This window comes from Sinocyclocheilus anshuiensis, unplaced genomic scaffold, assembly GCF_001515605.1.
Source record: "Sinocyclocheilus anshuiensis isolate Anshui unplaced genomic scaffold, SAMN03320099.WGS_v1.1 scaffold676, whole genome shotgun sequence".
Classification (NCBI taxonomy): Eukaryota; Metazoa; Chordata; class Actinopteri; order Cypriniformes; family Cyprinidae; genus Sinocyclocheilus; species Sinocyclocheilus anshuiensis.
In genome coordinates this window covers 2596278-2602990 of record NW_015558579.1, presented here as the reverse complement: position 1 = coordinate 2602990, position 6713 = coordinate 2596278, and the positions used below count along the sequence as shown (strand labels likewise).

Below are 6713 nucleotides of genomic sequence, written 5' to 3'. Positions count from 1 at the left end.
TATATGTATTATGTATATATAAATACACACACATACAGCATATATTTTGAAAATATTTACATGTATTTACATGTATGTATTTATATTCTTATATTTTATATTATATAGAAATATATTGAACATAACATTTTTCTTAAATACATGTATGTGTTTGATATACATAATACATAATAAATATACACATTAAAAGTTTTATAATAATACAAAAAATTATATATATATATATATATATATATATATATATATACAGTATATTAATTGGAAATAATTGTGAGACTACATGGAATTTGACATGCACTTAATGCAAGCACTTGAAGGCAAAAAAAAAACAGTTGTCATAAACATGCATAAAAAACCTTCATATTCATGACATGTGTCATGTCATGAATATGTAGGTGTCATGTCATGATTATGAAGGTGTCATGTCAGTCTTATGCACACCCCTTCAAGTAAAGTGTAACCCTTAAATCTAATATATTTATGCAGGTAATTTTAATGCTGAGTTTTTACTGTAGCATTTTAACATTCTTTTACATTAAAATTAGTAATGATTTTTACTATTTAAATATATTTACATCCTGATGAATTCTGAACAGAGAAGGGTTTAAATTAATGGCCTTTTTTGTTGTTTGATTTTTTTTTTTTTAACATTAATAATAACTTTAACTTTTGTCTAAAAAGAAACAAAAAGCATCAAAGTAAAACAGAAAACGCAGGAAAAATAATATGTGTGGACTCTGAAGACATTTCTATGAATATAAATTATGCAGTGAATATATGCATTTGCTTAAGGGTGACGCTTTCCAAAACATGCAGCTGTTTTTAGTTCCTGCTCTTGTCATATTGCATTTTTTCCCCTTTTCCTGAGCGAGTGTCCTTCCTTTCCTCTCTCCTTTAAATTCTCTTACCCTTCCAATGAACTCTGCAGCTCCACACATAACAGCTCTCAGAAAAATGTGGATGAATATATCATATGAATGAGCACAACTCCACGCAGTGAAAACTGTTCAAAGATTAAAGAGGGTCCAATCATTTATTGCAAAGTGTTCATTTATGCCACTCTTAATGGCCTCGATTCTTGCCATTTACTCCTTGATATCATCATATTTGTGAAGTTGCAGTTCGTGAGCTTCCCCGAGGCTTGTTCTTACAATAACTGAGGGCTTTCCCCGGCACGATGACTTACTGCTCGGGTTGTGCATCATTCCCATAATGCCTTAGAGCATCATTACTGACACTGAATAAAAAAAAATAAAAAATTAGAGAAGTAGAAAAACCTCAAAGCTAACCTAAGATGCAATAACCGAATTTCGTTCGATAACATTTGCTCTAACTAGAAAAGGACTGTTAAATGTCAAGATGTCAATGTGGCTAGTTTTGTGCAAAGTGCTAAGCCGCCTAAAAATACTGACCTACAATAACTGTTGCCATCCAACATTTTATCAGACAAGCTCGTGCTGTTATCTCATATAAACATGTTATGAACACTTTTGTTCACTTATCTACGAAATATCATATGAGCAGGAGTGCTGTTGAGCATGAACCCTTTTATTTTATTTTAGCATGAATATAATGCCAAGGTAATAAATCACAACGTACAGTGCTATAAATGTACATTCTTTTTTTTTAATGAAAATCTGAAAAATGTATGATGTTAATAACTGTTGAAATGTGCCATCACAGTCTGCGATCAGGGTCCATTAGGCATGGTTGCAAGTGTGATATGCAGCTTCAGTTTGGTTCAGTTCATACAATATTATTCAGCAATAGTGTGTCTGTTTTTATTCCAAATGGAGTAACAAAAGCAGTGTCTCCAAGCAACATACAATAGTTTTGTTTTTTGACAAATCGGTTTAGTGTATGAATGGATGATTCACTCAGTGAATGACAGTCACTACTGCCGTAGAGATTAAAATGCAAAAAAAAAATCATACAATTATGGCTATTCGGAACTATTTTACGTTTTGGCAAACTGAAAGCTAATGAGTTCGTAAGACTGCATGTGAACGTTTTTGTACGATCTGCGTACACCCCAGCAACGATCGGTGGACCTTCATAATTGTTTTTTTCAGTCATACATTTTTGCAGAAATCACAATTCATTGTAGTCCCCCCAGCACTTAGCATCCCAATGTTAAAAATAAAATTGTTAGCATTAGCAATGTTTTCCCTGTGTAATCAGAATCACAAACAACTAGCCAGTTTGTTTAATGACTCTTTCAAAATGGCTCACATACTCAAGAACAGGGTTTGAATCACTCTGATGAACTCACTATGACCACTTACTGAACTGCAAATATTACTGTGTCTTAAAATGAAAATTCTTTCTTGAAAAGAAGGATTATATCATTACTAGCACATTCAACAATTATTTTTGTACTAGTAAGTAATATAAAAAAAACATTCATAGCGACGTGTAGCTATACAGTTATGGAAAAAAATGAAGAGACCGCTTGAAAATTCTCAGTTTCTCTGGATTTACGATTTGAGTGAAATTTAATTTTTGTTTTATTCTTTAAACTACTGATGAAATTTCTTTTTTACATTTTAAATAAAAATTTTGTCATTTAGAACATTTTGGTTCATACTATACTTCATTTTTAGACAACACAATAGCAATGTTTCAACTTTAATATCAATATTTGGTCGAATACCCCTGATTTTCAATAACAACATTTGGTCCCCATAACGTGATAAATACCAGGTACACACACACACACACACACAGAGTATATGTGTGTATGCATCCTATGTATGTATGTATGTGTGTGTGCATACATACATACATACACACACACACACATATATATATATATATATATATGATTGTGTTCGTGCTGTTAAACTGGACAGTGAGTAGGAATAGTTTTTTTTTGCACAATAAAACTTATTTATATATTATCCAAGTATATAATATAAATAAAGTGATATATAATAAATTATACAGAATAAACTATATTCAGAGACAATTAGGTCAGAGACAATTAACTTTTATTGTTGTGTTTACTCGACAGTGCTGTGGTGCTTTATATATTGAAATTTATATTCAAACTTATTTTGAATAACTTTTGTCTTTTGTAGGTGTGTCAAGATTTGTTCAAGAATGATACTATCTGCTGTAACCCTGAGCACCACAAAGGGGACGAGGAGGTTCAGACGACAGCCTCCTACATCCTGCTTTTGTTCAACGCCACCCTCAGCCTGGTCTCCATCCCTCCCGCCATAATGCTGGGCTCCTGGTCTGACCGCGCTGGCCGTCGCTGGGTCCTGGCGCTCCCTTCTGTGTTGTCCCTGTTGAGTGGGGGGTTGCTCTTGGCTGTAGACTTGTTGGAAAACATCAGCGTTTACTGGACCCTGATCGCTGCTGCCCTAACAGGCCTGACAGGTGGCCATGTCTTCATTTTCCTCAGCTCATTCAGCTACCTGGCCGACCTGACCATGGGCTCCTGCTCCAGTCGCACTTTACGTATGGCAGTGGCCGAGTCCATGATATTCGTTGGAGGCACAGTGGGCTTCCTACTGGATGGATTCCTGGAGCAAGAATTCGGACTCCAGGCAGCGTTCGGGGCCTACATTGGCTGCCACGTCCTGGTGGTGCTTTATATTGTGCTTTGGCTGAGAGACCCTACGATGGGAGAAAATACATGTATAGCTCCCTATAAAGAGGATACAGTTGAGCAAGGTTCTCAAGCAGATGTGTCCCGTCTGTTTATCATAAAGTACGCCATACTGTCTTTCAAAGCAGTGTTCAAGAGGAGGTCAGGGCAGGACAGACTGAAATTGCACTTTCTCATTCTCTGCACCTTCATAAATAACCTGGTGGCTGTTGGTCAGTGCAAACTCACACATACACTAAGACAAACACAGATATATACGCTATAGGCCAGTGGAAAAAAAAAGGTGTAGAAACAACTTTCACTCATAAATGGGTAAATTTCACAATTAATTACAAAGAAACGTCAAGAAACACATTGCATTAAATGTGAAGTGTTTACTGTAAGTTGAAAGTCTGAAATACTGTAGTATTTTCTAGTAAAAATTACTCCAGTAATCTTTTTTTTATTTGCAACTTAAAAATATATACTTTTTACAGTATTTGAACATTATGCAGGTGAATCTCAATAAATCTGTCAAGAATGGAAGGAAAAAAAAAGTATTATTATTATTATTATATTTTTTATATTTTTATTTTTTTGCATTGACAAAGTTTTTCATGAAAATCACCTGTTAAAAATGGAAAGTTCCTGTAATTCATCGTTTTTGTAATATTTGTAATTATTGAATAGTTTTAAATTAATACATAATTAATTAATTAATTATTTCTAATATTAATAAACATTTAAATTCAGCATACACTATATTATAAATAATTTTAATAATAAATAGTTTAATACAGTATATTATAAATACAAATATTACCATAATCTATACTTACATTTTTTTTTTTTTTACTTTTTATTACTTTTTTTTCTTTCTGGCAAGTAATTATATAATAATATAATAATATAATAACATGTTTTCATTAAAGTTACTGACCTACTGGAAAAACTGTTCCATAAACATAATTTTTTTGTTATTGTAATTTACATTTTTATTTACTATTCAAAAACAATTGTATTTTTTTAAATATATTTTTTTATATTTTATATTTTTATATTCATTATTTTAATATTATTAAATTGTATTTTATTATTTGTTATTTTTATGTTTATAATTGTTTACAATGTAAAAAAAATATTTTAAGTAAGATTTTAAATCATCATACATTATAATATAAACAATATTAATACAATTAATGATTAAATACAAATTTACAAACAACAAACAAAACTAAAGAAAAAACTAAAAATCTGTTGGAGTCTTTTTTTATTATTATTATTTCATGCTTTAAACCATTCAGACTTTAACACATTAAGTTTTAGTAAGAGAAATTTAAAATCAAATGTGAAATAATGAAATAATGCAGCATAAACGTTGAGATGGCTGAAATGAATTATCAGTGCAGCTACTATGTGCCCCGTGGTCAAGTCAAATGTTTATGATGATAATACTGCTGAGGCACTGCAGGGAGGTTTTAAAGCACTCAATCTGAGTACTGTCACTCCTGAGGCCAGAGAGAGAGAGAGGGACAGTGATGTCTGTATGTCTCTATCAATTTCCATAAATTCTTACAATTAGATATTAGTGTTCCTAATAATGCCTTTAATTTTACCAAATATAATTGTCGTTATTTTTATAGGTTCATAATTGTTCAACCATCTCGTTTGAATTACACTCTGTATTGCTTTGAAAACATTGATCTTTGAAAGTCGTGGCAATAGGGAGCTGGAGAGAGAGGGGACATTAATAATAATGTGCTTTTATGTGCGTTTGTCTCTCCAGGGGATCAGTCGATCTTGCTGTTGTATTTGATGTATGAGCCTAGAGAGTTCACAACTGCCCTGTTTGGGGTATTTAACTCTGTGAGGATGCTCTTGATGGTAAGTGGTCTTGTTTAATGCAGTAATGCTCTCTCTGATGACTCATGTCTCTCAGCTAACTCAGAGTGGAGATCAGTGGACGTCCTTGAAATACCACTAAATCTTTCGATTTCAGACTCAAAACAGCAGTGGCCCTGCAGTACGGCCATTGACTGGACACTTTGCCTTCTCTTCATCTGAGTCTTTTCTCTAGCACACACAGCAGAGCACAATGCCCTTGCACACATTCCCCTTTGATAACCAAATGTATGTTCTTTATGATTATTTATAGGATTTTTCCCTGTAGTCAGAGAACGAAATGGTAAAGACAGGGGACTGACACAACTCTGAACAGACAGCACACAAGAAGATACAGCATCAGTCCATTCAGGTTTTTTCCGTCACACGGCCGGTTCTGCTCCATACGAGCTGCAGTAATATGGCACAGAGGGACGTATACATTCACATGCTGTAAAACCAAGAATGTAGGTTTTTGTGGACACTGGCAGCAATGTTTAGTCTTTATGACTGTAAATATAACATCTGCTAAAGGTCTCAAATGAACTAATGATTGTCACATTATATCAGTTTAAAATAGGTTTCTTAGATAAATAGTGTTGGGAAAAAAAAGCAGGTACGTTAAATGAATTCTATGATTATTATTTATTGTGTATTATTATTTGTATTATTATTATTAATTGTATTATTATTTATTAAATCTCCCAATGTACATAGCAATTATATTTCCTGTGATGTTAAGATAATCCAATCAACTGTTACCCTTGTCATGGTTCAAGTGTTGAAGATTTTAGTGGCATTTTAAGTTATTTAATTAGTGATATTATTAGTTACAGTAAGGCAAGGCAAGGCATGTTTATTTATATAGCACATTTCGTACACAATGGTAATTCAAAGTGCTTTACATAAAAGAAAGTAAAATAATCAAATTTTATTAATTTAGATTAGATAAAAAAATTATCACAAAAATAAAACAAGGAATTTAAAAACTTTGAAAATTATTTAAAAATTGATTTAACAGTTAAAAATACAAAATGATTATACATACATAAAATACAGTGCAATCAGTTCGGACATCGCACAGTGCTCATTCACTAAATGCACAGCTAAACAGATGAGTTTTGAGTCTAGATTTAAATGTGACTAATGTTTTAGCACAGCTGATCTCTTCTGGAAGCTGATTCCAACTGCGGGCGGCATAATAACTAAAAGCGGACTCCCCTTGTTTTGTGTGAAC

The 6713-nt window shown here is 32.6% G+C and overlaps 1 long non-coding RNA gene across 1 annotated transcript in view; it reads left to right on the top strand.

Moving 5' to 3' along the window:
* Positions 1–3753: 3753 nt before the first annotated feature.
* The window catches only part of LOC107679767 (uncharacterized), a 17819-nt gene continuing 14859 nt past the window's right edge, over positions 3754–6713 (top strand). The window contains exons 1-2 of the long non-coding RNA XR_001633085.1: positions 3754–3828; positions 5382–5479. This is a non-coding gene — a long non-coding RNA (uncharacterized LOC107679767). The remainder of the gene's footprint in view (positions 3829–5381; positions 5480–6713) is intronic.